At 35.0% G+C, this 15,177-nt stretch overlaps 1 pseudogene; it reads left to right on the plus strand.

Annotated features, from left to right (window-relative positions):
- The first annotated feature begins 784 nt into the window (after window positions 1-784).
- LOC138384801 (AKT-interacting protein-like) overlaps window positions 785-15,177 on the plus strand; it is a 41,334-nt pseudogene continuing 26,941 nt past the window's right edge.

The raw sequence follows: 15,177 nt of genomic DNA on the forward strand, positions 1-15,177 counted from the left end.
AGAGGTTTTGGAGCAGAACTGGAAGGAGAAATGTATCAGCAGGGACTAAACCCCGAGAGCGTTGGAGACCAGCGACAAGAGTAGACGGAGTGGTTAAGTTTCCCTTCCCTTGCATCTCAGACTGCTGGCGGGCTCCTGAGCTGCTGGAGGGCCCTGCCGACACCAGCCCAGAGATGGCTGCCACCAGTGAGCAGTGAGCCTCTTGCAGACAGGGCACCGGACTCCCAGCTCCCTCAGGACACATCTGGCCCCACAGACACCATATTGTGTCATTCTCCCCTTCTTCTCCCCTACCTGGGGCTGCCAAGAGAGACAATGTAGCCACCACCCAGAGGTATCCACAGGGAACGGAACCTTTCCTTTTGGGGGCCTGCAGTGGCCTGAGAAGTACTCAGACTGTGAGCTCCCTGCCCACTGGCCCTCCCTGGTGCTGCTTGACTGATGATTCCAGCAGAGTGGGACAAACCTTGAGACAGGAGAAACCATGGAATAGGGCAAGCAAGGGAGCGAGGCCTGCTCCTGACTGCCAGACTGCAGTTCTCAAACAACTCCACCTCCACACCCACACTTTTTGGCTGAGTGGGGCCATTTCAGCCCCTCCCCGGCAGCTTTGTCCAGAACTAGAGAATAGACCTTTGATGCCTGCTAACAGCATTTGTGGAGCTTGAAGGCAGGCTCACCCAACCTAGCCCCACCCAGCCTCACTCTCCTACCTGCCCTTGCTGAAGAGGAGAATAAGGACACACCTGGAGGTCCCAGGGCCCCACCTACCACCTGAGGCACTATGGTGCCTCTCCAGAGGAACAAGGGCTGGTTACAGTACCCCAAAACAACTTTGCAGTTTGCTCCTCCTGGTAAGCGCCACCTACTGACAGGGAGGTCAATTTGCATGCTCTTTTATTGCATTTACTGACTCATCATACAGTGTGTGGTCAAATCTCACCCACAAACACCACCTACTGGCTCAGAGACAAAACAGGGCATGTCATTATCTAAACAAAACTCCAAAGGTAAGAAGCAACAGCTGCTCCAGATGGGAAGGAATCAGCAAAAGAACTCAGAAAGTATGAAGAATCAAACTGAAAGGTCACCCCCAAAGGGGAACACCAGCTCTCTAGCAATGGATATCAATCAAATTCAGAACACCGAAATGGCAGAATAATTTTGAACATGGATTGTAAGAAAACTCAATGACATGCAAGAGAAAATGGATAACCAACACAAAGAAATCACACACACACACAAAGAAAACAGAACCCGGAAGAAAAATTCACTAAAGAAATTGACATATTAAAGAAAAATCAATCAGAACTTCTGGAAATGAAGAATTTATTCAAGGAATTACAAAACACAGTGGAAAGCCTCAAGAATGGGATAGCTCAAACAGAAGAAAGAATCTCAGGGACTGAAGATAATACCTTTCAATTAAAAAAGTCAATCACAGAGATAGAGCAGAGAAATAAGAGAAAAGAGCAAAGCCTGTAAGACATGTGGGATTATGTGACGAGATCTCATATGAGAATTATAGGCATCCCTGAGGGAGAAGAAAATATACAAAGGTTATATAAATTATTTGAGGATATAATGGAGGAAAATTTCCGGGGCCTTGTTAGAAAGCTAGATATCCAGGTACAAGAAGATGAAAGGACTCCTGGGAGATTCAATGCAAACAGGAAGACACCACAACACATAGTCATCAGACTGGTCAAAATAAACATGAAAGAGGGCCTCCTATGAGCTGTAAGGTTAAAGAAGCAGGTAACCTACAAAGGAAAATCCATCAGAATAACTTCAAACTTCTCAACTGAAACCTTACAATCCAGAAGAGACTGGGGTCCCATTCTCACTCTTCTCAAACAGACTAATGCCCAAGCTAGAATCTTATATCCTGAAAAACTAAGTTTCTGATATGAAGGAGAAATAAGGACCCTCTCAGACAAGCAGAGACTGAGGGAATTCATCAAGAAAAGACTTGCCCTCCAGGAAGTATTCACAACAGCATTACACATGGATAAGCATAATAAACACTCACCAGTGTAAAATTATCCAAAAGCTAAAGGGCAAAGGCCACATATCACAACAGCTCAAGAGAGAAAACAAAGCACAAAGTTCAACTGAACAGGATGAACAGAAATCTGCCCTACTTATCAATTCTTTCAATAAATGTGAAAGCTTGAACTCCCCATTAAATAGACATAGGCTGGCCAAATGGATAAATATACACAAGCCAATTTTTTCTATCTCCAGGAAACAAATCTAACCCATAAGAGTGCATTCAGACTCAAGGAGAAAGGATGGAAAACAATATCCCATGCAAATAGAAGCCCAAATAAAGCTGGTGTAGCAATTCTTCTTTCAGGTAAGTTAGTCTTCAAATCTATAAAAGTAATGAAAGACAAGGATGGTCACTATATAATGGTGAAGGGTATAATTCAACAAGAAGACATAAGAATTCTAAATACTTATGCACCTAACTCAGCTGCACCTAGATTCATAAAGCAAATCCTATTTGATCCACACAAAATGATAAACAGCAACACCATAATAGCCGGGAACTTCACCACCCCTCTGACAGTACAGGACAGATCCTCCAAACAGAAAATAAACAAAGAAATAATAGACTTAAACAGAACACTAGAAGAAATCGGCCTGACTGACATTTACAGAACATTCTACCCAAAACACTGAGTATACATTTTTCTCATCAGCTCATGATGCCTACATCCAAAAACCAGAAAGATCACAAATCAATATTTTTTTTCTTTTTTCTCTTTTTTCTTTTCTTTTCTTTTCTTTTTTTTTTTTGGAGACAGAGTCTCACTCTGTTGCCCAGGTTAGAGTGCCATGGCATCAGCCTAGTTCACAGCAACCTCAAACTCCTGGGCTTAAGCAATCCTTCTGCCTCAGCCTCCCGAGTAGCTGGGACTACAGGCATGTGCCATCATGCCCTGCTAATTTTTTTCTATATATTTTTAGTTGTCCAGCTAATTTATTTCTATTTTTAGTACAGACAGGGTCTCATTCTTTCTCAGGCTGGTCTCGAACTCTTGACTTCGAGCGATCCTCCCACCTCAGCCTCCCAGAATGCTAGGATTACAGGCGTGAGCCACTGTGCCCAGCCACAAACAACAATCTAATGAATCATCTCAAAGAACTGAAAAAGGATGAGAAAACCAACCCTAAACCCAGAAAAGAAATAATGAAGATCAGAGCAGAACTAAATGAAATTGAGAAAAAATAAAACTATACAGAAGATTAATAAAACATAAAGTTGGTTCTTTGAAAAATGAACAAAATTGACACACCTCTTGCTACATTAACAAGAAGCAGAAAAGAAAGAACTCTAATAAGCTCCATCTGGAATAAAAAAGGAAAAATTACAACTGATATCACAGAAATGCAAAATATTTTCTATGAATACTATAAAAACCTCAATGCACATAAACTTGAAAACGTGGAGGAAATGGACAAATTGTTAGAAACACACAGCCTCCAGAGGCTCAATCATGAAGAAACAGAATCCTGAACAAGCCAATATCAAGTACCGAAATTGAAGCAGCAATAAAAAAAACCTTCCTAAAAAGAAAAGTCCCTAACCAGATGGTTTCATACCTGAATTTTACTACACCTACAAAGAAGAACTGGTGCCTATCCTGCAGAAATTATTCCACAACATTGAGAAGGAAGGAATCCTCCACAACACGTTTTATGAAGCCAATATCATCCTGATACCAAAACCAGGAAATGACGCAACAAAAAAAGAAAATTACAGACCAATATCCTTTATGAATATAGAGGCAAAAATTCTCAACAAAATCCTAGCAAACCAAATTCAGGTGCTTATCAAAAATAATAATCCATCATCACCAAGTGAGCTTCATCCCAGAGATGCAGGGATGGTTCAACATAAGCAAATTTATAAATGTAATTGAACACATAAATAGAAGTAAAAATAAAGACCACATGATCTTCTCAATCGATGTGGAAAAAGCATCCAACAAAATTTAGCACCCTTTTATGGTAAGACGCTTAACAAAATAGGCACAGACAGGACCTACCTAAAAATGACACAAGCCATATATGACAAACTCACAGCCAACATCATACAGAATGGGGAAAACCTGAAAGCATTCCCACTTAGAACTGGAACCAGACAATGTTACCCTCCATCACTACTTCTATCCAACATATGCTGGAAGTCCTAGCCAGAGCTAGGCAAGAGCCAATCAGGCAAGAAAAGGAAGTCATGGGCATCCAAATAGGGGCAGAAGAGGTCAAATTATCACTTTTTGCTGATGAAATGATCTTATATCTAGAAAACCCCAAATATTCTGCCATGAGACTATTGGAATTGATAAACAAGTTGAGCAAAGTCTCAGGTTACAAAATCAATGTATAGAAATCAGTAGCATCCCTGTATGCCAACAACAGTCAAACTGAGAACAAAATCAAAGACTTAATACAATTCACAATAGCAACAAAGAAAATAAAATACCTAGGAATATAGGAGGAATAAGGAGGTAAAAGAACTCTACAGGGAGAACTACAAAATACTGACAAAGGAAATAGCAGAGGACATAAACAGGTGGAAAATCACACTATACACATGGGTCAGCAGAATCAACATTGTTAAAATATGCTACCCAAAGTTATCTACAGATTCAAGGCAATCTCTATTAAAATACCAACACCATTTTTCACAGATCTAGAAAAAACAATCCTATGCTTCATATGGAACCAGAAAAGACCCCATATAGCAAAATCAATCTTAAGCAAAAAGAACAAATTGGGAGGCATCAATTTACCAGACTTCAAGCTATACTACAAGGCTGTGGTTATTAAATCAGCTTGGTATTGGCGCAAGAACAGGGACACAGACCAGTGGAACAGAACTGAGAATCTAGATATAAAACCATCCTCATATAGTCATCTAATCTTTGACAAAGCAGACAAAAACATACACTGGGGAAAAGAATCCTTATTCAATAAATGGTGCTGGGAAAACTGGATAGCCACATGTAGAAGACTGAAACAGGATCTGCACCTTTCACCTCTCACAAAAATCAACTCAGTGGATAACAGACTTAAACCTAAGGCGTGAAACTATCAGAATTCTAGAAGAAAATGTTGGAAAAACTCTTATAGACATTGGCCTACATAAAGAATTTATGAGGAAGACCCCAAAGGCAATCCCATAAACAACAAAAATAAATAAATAGGACCTGATCAAATTAAAAACCATCTGCACAGCCAAGGAAACTATCATGAGAGTAAACAGACAATCTACAGAAAGGAGAAAATATTCGCATGTTACACATCCAATAAAGGGCTGATAACTAGAATCTATATAGAACTCAGGAAAATCAGCAAGAAAAAAAATCAAACAACCCCATTAAAAATTAGGCAAAGGACATGAACAGAAACTTTTCAAAAGAAGAAAAACTAATGGCCAAAAAACATATGAAAAAATGGTCAACATCTCTAATTATCAGGGAAATGCAAATCAAAACCACAATGAGATATTACTTAATTCCAGTGAGAATGGCTTTTATCAAAAAGTCCCAGAACAATAAATGTTGGTGTGGATGCAGAGAGATAGGAACACTCAAACACTGCTGGTAGGACTGCAAACTAGTACAACCTCTGTGGAAAGTAAAATGGAGATACCTCAAAGAGATACAAGTAGAACTACCATTTGATCCAGCAATCCCATTACTGGGCATCTACCCAAAGGAAAAAAAGACATCCTATAAAAAATACATTTGCACTAGAATGTTTATAGCAGCACAATTCACAATTGCAAAGATGTGGAAACAACCCAAGTGCCCATCAACACATGAGTGGATTAATAAAATGTGGTATATGTGTACCATGGAGTTCTACTCAGCCACAAAAAACAACAGTGATCTAGCACCTCTTGTATTATCCTGGATAGAGCTAGAGCCCATTCTACTAAGGGAAATATCACAAGAATGGAAAAATAAGCACCACATGTACTCAACATCAAATTGGTATTAACTGATCAATACTTATGTGCACATATAGTAGTAACATTCATCAGGTGTTGGGCAGGTGGGAGTGGGGAGGCGGGGATGGGTATATTCACACTTTATGGGTGCAGTGCACATCGTCTAGGAGATGGACATGCTTGAAGCTCTGACTTGGGTGGGGCAAAGGTAATATATGTAACCTAAACATTGTACCCTTGTAATATGCTGAAATGAAAGACAATATATAAAATTTAAAAAATAAATAAAACCAACAACTTAGTTGTTGGACTTATTTGTCCAAACACTTTTTCATTCACAGTTCACTTCAGATCACTGAGGATGAACTCAAGTTATGTTTATCATCAAAAAGAAAGGAAAGATAAAGAAATTAGCAGAACTGCCTGTCAGCTCAAAGGCTAAGATAGATATGTTTCACCTAGAATAAGGATAAATTCAAGATATGCCATGCACTGATTTTCCATAACATATTTAAATTCAGAAATGTAGACCAATCTCAAGAGAGTGTGTGTGTGTGTGTGTGTGTGTGTGTGTATCCAACTCAAATTCTCATCAGAAGTTTAGAAAACTGCTTACAAATCATTATCTTTTGTGGTCTATAAAAACCAGAATATCAATGCACTAAAAACTATATTTATTTTCTTACCTTTATTCCAATCCAATCCCATTGCAAACTCCCTGCCCTCTAAGTAAAGGCACAAGTCTGAAATTTATCCTTGACTACCCTTCTACCTCTCTTCCTTTCCCTGAACCCTGCAACCCTGTACTCCTATTCAGTTTATGCCAATCCTTTCTTCCAACCCCAAAATATTTCCTCAGTCTGTTCCTTTACATCCCCATTACCACCCTAGCTTGGCCATCATCATCTCTTGGTGGACTTTTCAACAATTTCCTAACAGTTCTTCTCACTTGAATGATCTTTTAAAAATGCTGATATGATTAGATTATTCTCATGCTTAACCCTCTTCTATAGCATTCTGATACTGTTAACATTAAAAAAAAAAATCTTTCTAACATCATACTTCATATCCCATCAATACCTCACAGATACTCCAGACATTTGGAACATCTTTAAATTCCTTGCTCTAAGCTCTTTCTCGTCCCTGGACTGTCACCCATCCTCCATTCTACTTAATACCTCCATCCCATAGATTTCTGGGCTGACTGTCCTTTCCTGCCTCAACCTGGACATCACTTTCTTTAAGAGGTTTTCCCTAACCTGCAACCTCTTCTCCTTATCATCATCAGATTTTCTCAGATGTTGCTAAAAAAGCATCTAGCCCTCTCTGTATCTTAGCAATTATCGCATTATATTGCAATTCTTTGATTGTCTCTTCCTCTAGATAATAAGTTCCAGGAGGGGAAGGGCAAGGATTGGATTAATCACTGTTCTATGCCCTGTTTCTAATATAATACCTGACACTTGGTTAATGTTTAATTAATATTTGCTGAATAATTCAATAAACAGGTATTACTTGGCAAGCAAGGCATAAAGGAATCTGATCACATCAAGCCCTATTAATATTTGGTTCCCCTTGCCTAGAGAATTACGTTTAGACTCCTTAGCACGAACTGCAAGACCCTTTCAATTTGATTCTAATATTTCAGTATCATCCCCTATGATTTGCTGCAGTTATAAAGCCTCAATGGTCTGTTCAGAGTTCCCTGAATAATAACTCCTCTTGGTTTCATACTTTTGTTCCTATCATCCATAGCATTGAGATATCCCTTCTTGCCTGTTAGCCTTCTAAATCTACTCAGTTTTCAGTGCATAATTCAATTGCCATTGCTTCTCTGGAGCTTTTTCTAAGGCCCTCAGAAAGAAATAATCTTATCTCTACTCTCAATATACCTCATACAAACCTCTTTAAAAAGCATTTCTCATTCTCTTTTGTGATTATCTGATTGCTTATGCATCTTATTTGCCAGACTCCTGGAAAAGGAATGCAATTCTCTCTGAAATGCCCCTTCCTTCACAGTCCCCAGAACCAGGTGGATACTCAGTTAATTTTTGTTAATGAATAAACCTCCCAACCACAGTCATTCACTGTATTTTTTAACTTACACTCGAGCTTTCAGTTCCAAAAGACAATGTTCTTACTGTGTTTGTTCTCCAGATTTAAGGTTATCTAATGGGTACCTTCAGTTATTCTTGTGCATATTCAGTAATTATCAACTCAACACCTGAAGCCTGACAAATAACCATACACTAAACACCATTAAGATGTTCCTTATTCATCTCCTGCACACATTCTATCTTAAGCTTAGTTTTGGAAATTTTTATTACCAACTAGTGCCTAATACCAGATTTAATAATAGAATCCAGTCTCAACTACCTAGCTTTCAAACAGCATGAAAATTTGAGATTTGTCATTAGGATCACTCTATTGTAGATTAGTGAGCTACTTTGTACTGCTGAATTAATTTACCAAAATTCAAAGAAAATTATATTTTCTTCATTGTTCTATCATTAATACTAATTATTATGAAATATGTTTCCAATGAGTAGTAATTGAGGTGAGAAACACATCTTTGAAATGTGTCTGTCAAGTAAAAGTTGTATGAAATTTCTTTTCCTGTACAAGTGAGTGCAGTATATATGTGGGTGTGTATATATAGAGAGATATAGATATAGATGTAAGTAAATATGCCACATGATTTCTTTGATACACCCTCATAACATGGCCAGTACCAGTTACTGCACTTACCTCATGATACAGGCAACTGTGAAACAGGACAACTGTATAAAGCAACTGTTTTCCAACATCAGACAGCAGGCAACATAGGACTATAATACTTGAAAGGAGGAAAACACACATATGAGCCGCACCACCCTCACCATATTTCTTTTGCTTTTTGCCACTTACATTAATTCTGTGCAAGGCACTGCAGTCTCACTAAGCTAAAGAGGCAAAGATAAGAGTCTAGGTCTCCTGAAATCGCTGGAATTTATTGCAAAGGGCTTCCAAAGTGGAGAGAGTTTGGTGGGTGGAAGAATTTTATGAGGTTTCGCCACAGTTCTTGGTCAAGAGCTGAACGCAGGCATGTAGCAAGACTATGTGAGGCCTGGAATGACTGCAGCAAAGAAGGAAGCTGAACAGAAATTCTAGAAGCCCCATAGCACTGGAATATGTTAGAAGTTCCGCCAAAGTAAAAAGGGCTCACTGAGCACCCTAGGCATTCAATTGCCAGCAGAAAGGCCATACTTTAGGATTAAGGATCATTTTCTAGAGCTATTTTTCTCAAAGTGTGGTCTATGACTTCTAAAAAACCGCTTGACAGTCATAGGACATCTACAAAGTGAAAAGTATTTTCATAATAATACTAACATATTATTGCCTCTTTCTCTGTGTTAACATTTGTACCAATGGGGGAGAATAAGGGTGAGTAACACTTCTCACAATTTTACATCACAGTACCAAAGTCTGCTAGTATCATTATATTCCTCACTGCCGGGCACCAGCAGTATAAAATTATTATCACTATATACATACATTTTTAGTTCAACTTCAGAATGTCTTTGAGGAAGTATTATAATTTCTTAATTTTATTAAATTTCAGTGCTATATATATATTTTATTAACAGTCTTTGTATTAATATATACACAGAGCACTTTTGCTGCATACCAAAATACAAGAGTTGTGTCAAGAAAAAGCATTGATACAATAATTTGACTTGCAAATTGACCTAAAGGTTTTGTTCATGAAACATCATTTTTACTTGAAAGAATGATTGACAAAAAATAAGATGATTATTAAGATTTAGATACTTTGTAGACATTTTCTCAAAATTTAATGAAGTGAGCACATATCTTTGAGAAAACTGACACTATTTATAGTCAATGAGAAAAATTGAGCTTCCAGGTAAAAATTATAAATTTGGAAAACTTGTATCTGTTTCCATGAGCATGACAACCTCCCAATATTTGATAACTTTTCTGATAACATTGGTTATAAATTTCTGATATTGTATAATAGAAATGTATCAACATTTGGAAGATCTTCATAACTCATGAACCAATGTTTTCAAAATTATCAATACACAGTATTACAAAATTCCATATGGGGAAAAATTTTATTTAAACTACAAGAGAGCCCAGTGGATTTTAATATATTAAAAAAAAAAAACCAAATGGTGTTTGTATGGTTTCCGATTCTACATTACAATTAACTTGTAAGAAACTACCACTTGTGAAGTTTTGGTTCATATCAAAGGGAAATATCTGCATTTATATGAAAAAGATACTATAATTCTCATTACTTTTCAAACTACATATCTGTGTGAGGCTGAATTTTCTTCACATACTATAACCAAAGCAATAAATTGAATGTAAAATCAGATATGAGAATACACTGTTTTCCATTATGCCAGCTACCAGATATTAAATTAGTTTTTAAAAAAAGTAAATCAATTCTATATTTTTTAGAAAATATAGTAATTTTTATTAAAAATATTTATGTTAAAAGTTAATACATTATTACTGTTATGTTTAATATATTTGTAAAGAAGTACTTCAAAATTCTTCAGTTATTATTTATTTATTTATTTGTTTATTTATTTTTTTAAGATGAGTTCTTGCTATGTCGCCCTGGCTGGTCTCAAACTCCTGAGCTCACACAATCCACTTACTTCAGCCTCCCAAATATCTGGGACTACAGGCTCACACCACCACATCCAGCTCAAAAATTTCTCACTTTTAATTTGTAATATGGTACCTATTGATAGAGATAACCCATGTAAAAAAGCTCTTTAAAATATTCAATAAATTTTAAGATGATAAAGGGGTTCTAAGACTAAAATGTCTGAAAACTACTGCCCTTACACTAAGGCCCATGCTCATAGAACTAATGATAAAACTGAAAGGTAATGAAGAATAAAATCAAGCTTTTTGGGATTTAGATAATTTACTAATAATTTTAACCTCCTTCCAGAATAAATCTCAATTAACTATTAAAGAATGGAAAAACATACCACTTGTTCTTACTTAAAAGTGGGAGCCAAATGAAAGATACATATGATCATAAAGAGTAGTAGCACTGGAAATTAAGAAAGGCGGAGGGGGAGATGGGGTGAGGAATAAAAATCTATCTATTGAGTACAATGTACACTATTCTGGTGACAGACACACTGAAAGTCCTGACTTCAGCAGGATACAATTTATCCACATAACAACAACAACAAAAAAACACTATTACCCCCTAATTGTTTTGAAATAAATATAAATAAATAAAATTTAAGAAATTAAATAAAGAAGAAAGAATGCAGTAGGAAATTCTGAACAATGGTGATAAAATTATGTGACATTTTCAAGAAAATAATCTTCAAGGTCAATACGCAGAAATTCATTATAAAGTTCTGGAAGCTCAATCACATTCAAAATATCAATTCCAACATTCTATCTTTGCCTATTTGCTTCAGTATTAACAATCAATGAAGACTACAACATCCTTAGCATATTTTTCCCCCAAAAGGAGTTCTTAGACCATCAAGACCAAAGAACAAGAAAAATTAGGATCAAATGTGTATTTGAGAAGATCAATAAAAGTACATGGTTTTAAATTATCTTTCCTCTGTGGGAGATGCCTACTTTCATTTGTCTATATTATGTCAGCTTTGATAATACAATATTTAAATTCATGCAGCACATGACTTGGATTATGTGCTTATATGTCTTAGAAAACTATATTGTATTGGTACAAAATTGATTTTTCATTTTGAAAAAGATTATACTAATTTGGGAAAAAAATCATGCTTGGTTTTAAGTAGCCTGTATGAAAAAATTGATTGAATAACAAAAAAATTTTTAATAACATAAATAATAGTTTTTCTTTTCCAATTTTTAGGAAGACAACTTATTTAAAGTAAAAATAATAACATTGTACTATAGGGTTCACATGTAGGTAGAAATAAAATATATTACAAAACTATTGGGGTTGGGGTTGGTGTAGATGTAGTCATACTATTCAATGTTCTTATATTTTAAATGAAGAGGTACAATATTAACTCTAGGTTCTGATAAGAAAATAGAGCATATTAAAATACTTAGAGTAATCATTAAAAAGGTAATTATAGGTATACAATACAAATTGAATATAATACTATAATTAAAGTAGAATATTAAAAAATATTCAGCTTAAACAAAGAAGGAAGGAAAGGTAGAAGAAAAAGTGGCACAAATAAAAAAAATGGAATGATGACAGACAAATAAAACAGTATCAATAATTACATTAAATATAAATAAACAAAACACACAAGTTAAAAGATGAAAATAGACTGAATAAAATAATCATGACCCAACTATATGCTATCTAAAAAATTGTACTTTAAGTATAAAGACACTAAAGACAAAAAGATGAAAACATACTTACGTTGTAATTTTCAGAAAGCTGGTGAGTATATATTAATAACAGAACAGATAAACTTCAGGCACAGTACTCACAGTGATTTTGTGAAAAGCCATATCATAATGATAGAAGAGTCAATTCACCAGCAAAACATAACAGTTCTAAATGGGTTTACAAGAAATAACAGAACTTCAAAATACATGAAGCAAATCTGACTTAAATAAGAAGACAGATTGCCAAATCCACCAATTTGTGATTCTAACACTTCTTGATCAGTAATTGATAGAAAGGAGAAAAAAGGACCAAGAGGATGTCAAAGACTCACATATTACTGACCAAATCCATCTAACTGACATTTATAAAGCACTAAAACAACTGCAGAGTGCACATACTTTTCAAGTGAACATGGTGCATTCACAAAGACTGTAGCCTGGACTATAAAAGAACTATCAATAAATTTTAAAGTATTAAAAATATATGGAAGATATTCTCCAACCCCATAGAATTAAGGTAGAAATAAATAATAATAAGATATCTAGAAAGCTTTAAATATTTGACTATTAAACAACACAATAATGAGTAGATAATTAGTTACAGAAGAAATTTAAGAAGTTAGAAAAATATATTTGTTTACATATTGAACATACCACATATCAAATTTGAGATATACATTTAGAGGAGTACTGAGGTAAAAATTTAAAGTTTAAATGCTTATTTAGAAAACACAAAAGGCTAAAAATTTATGTTTCCACATTATGAAGTGAGAAAAAAAAGAACAAATTATATACAGAGTGAATAGAAGAATTAAAATAATAAAAAGCAGAAATCAATGAAATAGAAAATAAATAATGAAGAACAAGGGCCAAAAAAAAAAATGTTCCTTTAGAAACATTGGTATAATCAATATATCCCTAGCATGACTAATTAAGAAAAACAGGAAAACACAAATACAAAATAAGAGTAGAGAGGAAACATCATTACACATCTAAAGGTTATGAAAAAACTATTATGAACAATATTCTGCCAAAACTTAGAAGAAATGGGCAAATTCATAGAAAAATTAAATTACCAAAATTAACACAAGAAGAAATAGAATGTGAATAACTACATACATCAAGGAAATTGCATTATAAAGAAAAAGACTTCTTAAAAAGACATACCATGTCCACAAAATTTTACTATTTAATTCTATCAGTTATTCAGGGAAAAAAATAATATTTATCTTATGCAAGCCCTTTCAAAAAATAAAGTATAATTGATTTGTTCAACTTAATACTATGGAACAATATACATAAATATAAAAGTTTAATTCTGAAATTTTCTCAAAGATATCAAAACATAGTATCTTAGAGGCTCAGAGTTTTCTGAGAGATGATCCAAAAAGCATGAATTGGTTATAAATTGTACATCATCCAAATGAAAACTTCTGTTAATCAAAATAACCATTAAGAAAGTCAAAATGTAATCCTCACACTTGGAGAAAACATTGCAATACATGTATCTGACAGAATAGGAATAGAATTTCTACAAACCAGTAATAAGAACACAACCCAGTTTTTTAAATGGGTAAAACATTTGAACAGACACCTGACAAAAGGAAATATCCAGGTTGCTAATAAGAACATTAAAAGGTTCTTGAAATTAGGTATCATGAAAATAAAAAGTAAACTATAATGTGACACCACTTCACACACACTATCGTTGCTAAAGTCAAAAAGGCCCACAACACCAAATGTTGGTAAAAATAGGGAGTAAGTGTAGACTCATTCATCACTAATGAGCATGTAACATAGTGAAACCACTTTGAAAAACTGTTTGGTACTTTCTTACAAAGTTAAATATGCATCTAATCTATATTCAAGCCATTTATTTTACCAATAATTGAAAACATTGCAAATGTTCATTGACAGGATTGTAAATAAACAAATGGAATATTAAGAATTTAAATAAATCTCAAATCCATCATATTGATCAAAAAAGCCAGATATAAAAGAGAACATACTATATAATTTTATTTATATAGTTCAAGGGCAGGCAAAACTGAACTATGGTGAAACAAATAAGAGTATTGGTTTCCTATGGAGCACTAGGAAGTTTTCAGGGGTAATGAAAATGCACTACCTACACTGGAATGTTACACAAACATGCATTTGTCAAATTCTCCATATTGTACACTTGTCTTGAACAGAGATTTGAAGCATATGTTGATTTTACCTCAATAAAAAGAAAATCATCTTCCTGCAAGAAGCCTCCTTCAGCTGATCCTGCCTAACTGCAAATGGACAACCTGAAATAATGAATCACTAGTTTCATTTGCAGCCCTGCTAGAAACTAAAGTTATGCTCTTGTGTGGTTTGTATACCTGTTTCCTCATATACTAAATTATATAATTGGAGCACATGGTTTTATGGTATAACTTGAAGATACAAAATTATATATGTCTTATACTTAATAGGTTTTATTCAAAAGTTGAATAACCCAGGACAAATGAAAGTTCCTAAAGTATCAGGATCAATCACATCATATATTTTTAAATATCCACTATACTTCCCAAAATAAGCTTTTTATAAGAGACTCAGTGATGAAGTTTGGTTATCGCAGTTTGTGCCTTTTCATCTGCCTTTTACACAGAACCACGGTAATGTTGGTAAGAGGGAGGAGGAGAAGTAAAAGGATATAACCATTAAGAGTGACAAGCCCAAATTGGTGACTGACAGTAAGACCTGAATTGGAGGAAGCAAGCTTGAGAATGACTCAGGGTAGGAAACTAGATTTGTAATGGGATATAGTGTAACAGTTACCACTTCAGTGAAATATATTTTTC

Source organism: Eulemur rufifrons, chromosome 6 (assembly GCF_041146395.1).
Source record: "Eulemur rufifrons isolate Redbay chromosome 6, OSU_ERuf_1, whole genome shotgun sequence".
Classification (NCBI taxonomy): Eukaryota; Metazoa; Chordata; class Mammalia; order Primates; family Lemuridae; genus Eulemur; species Eulemur rufifrons.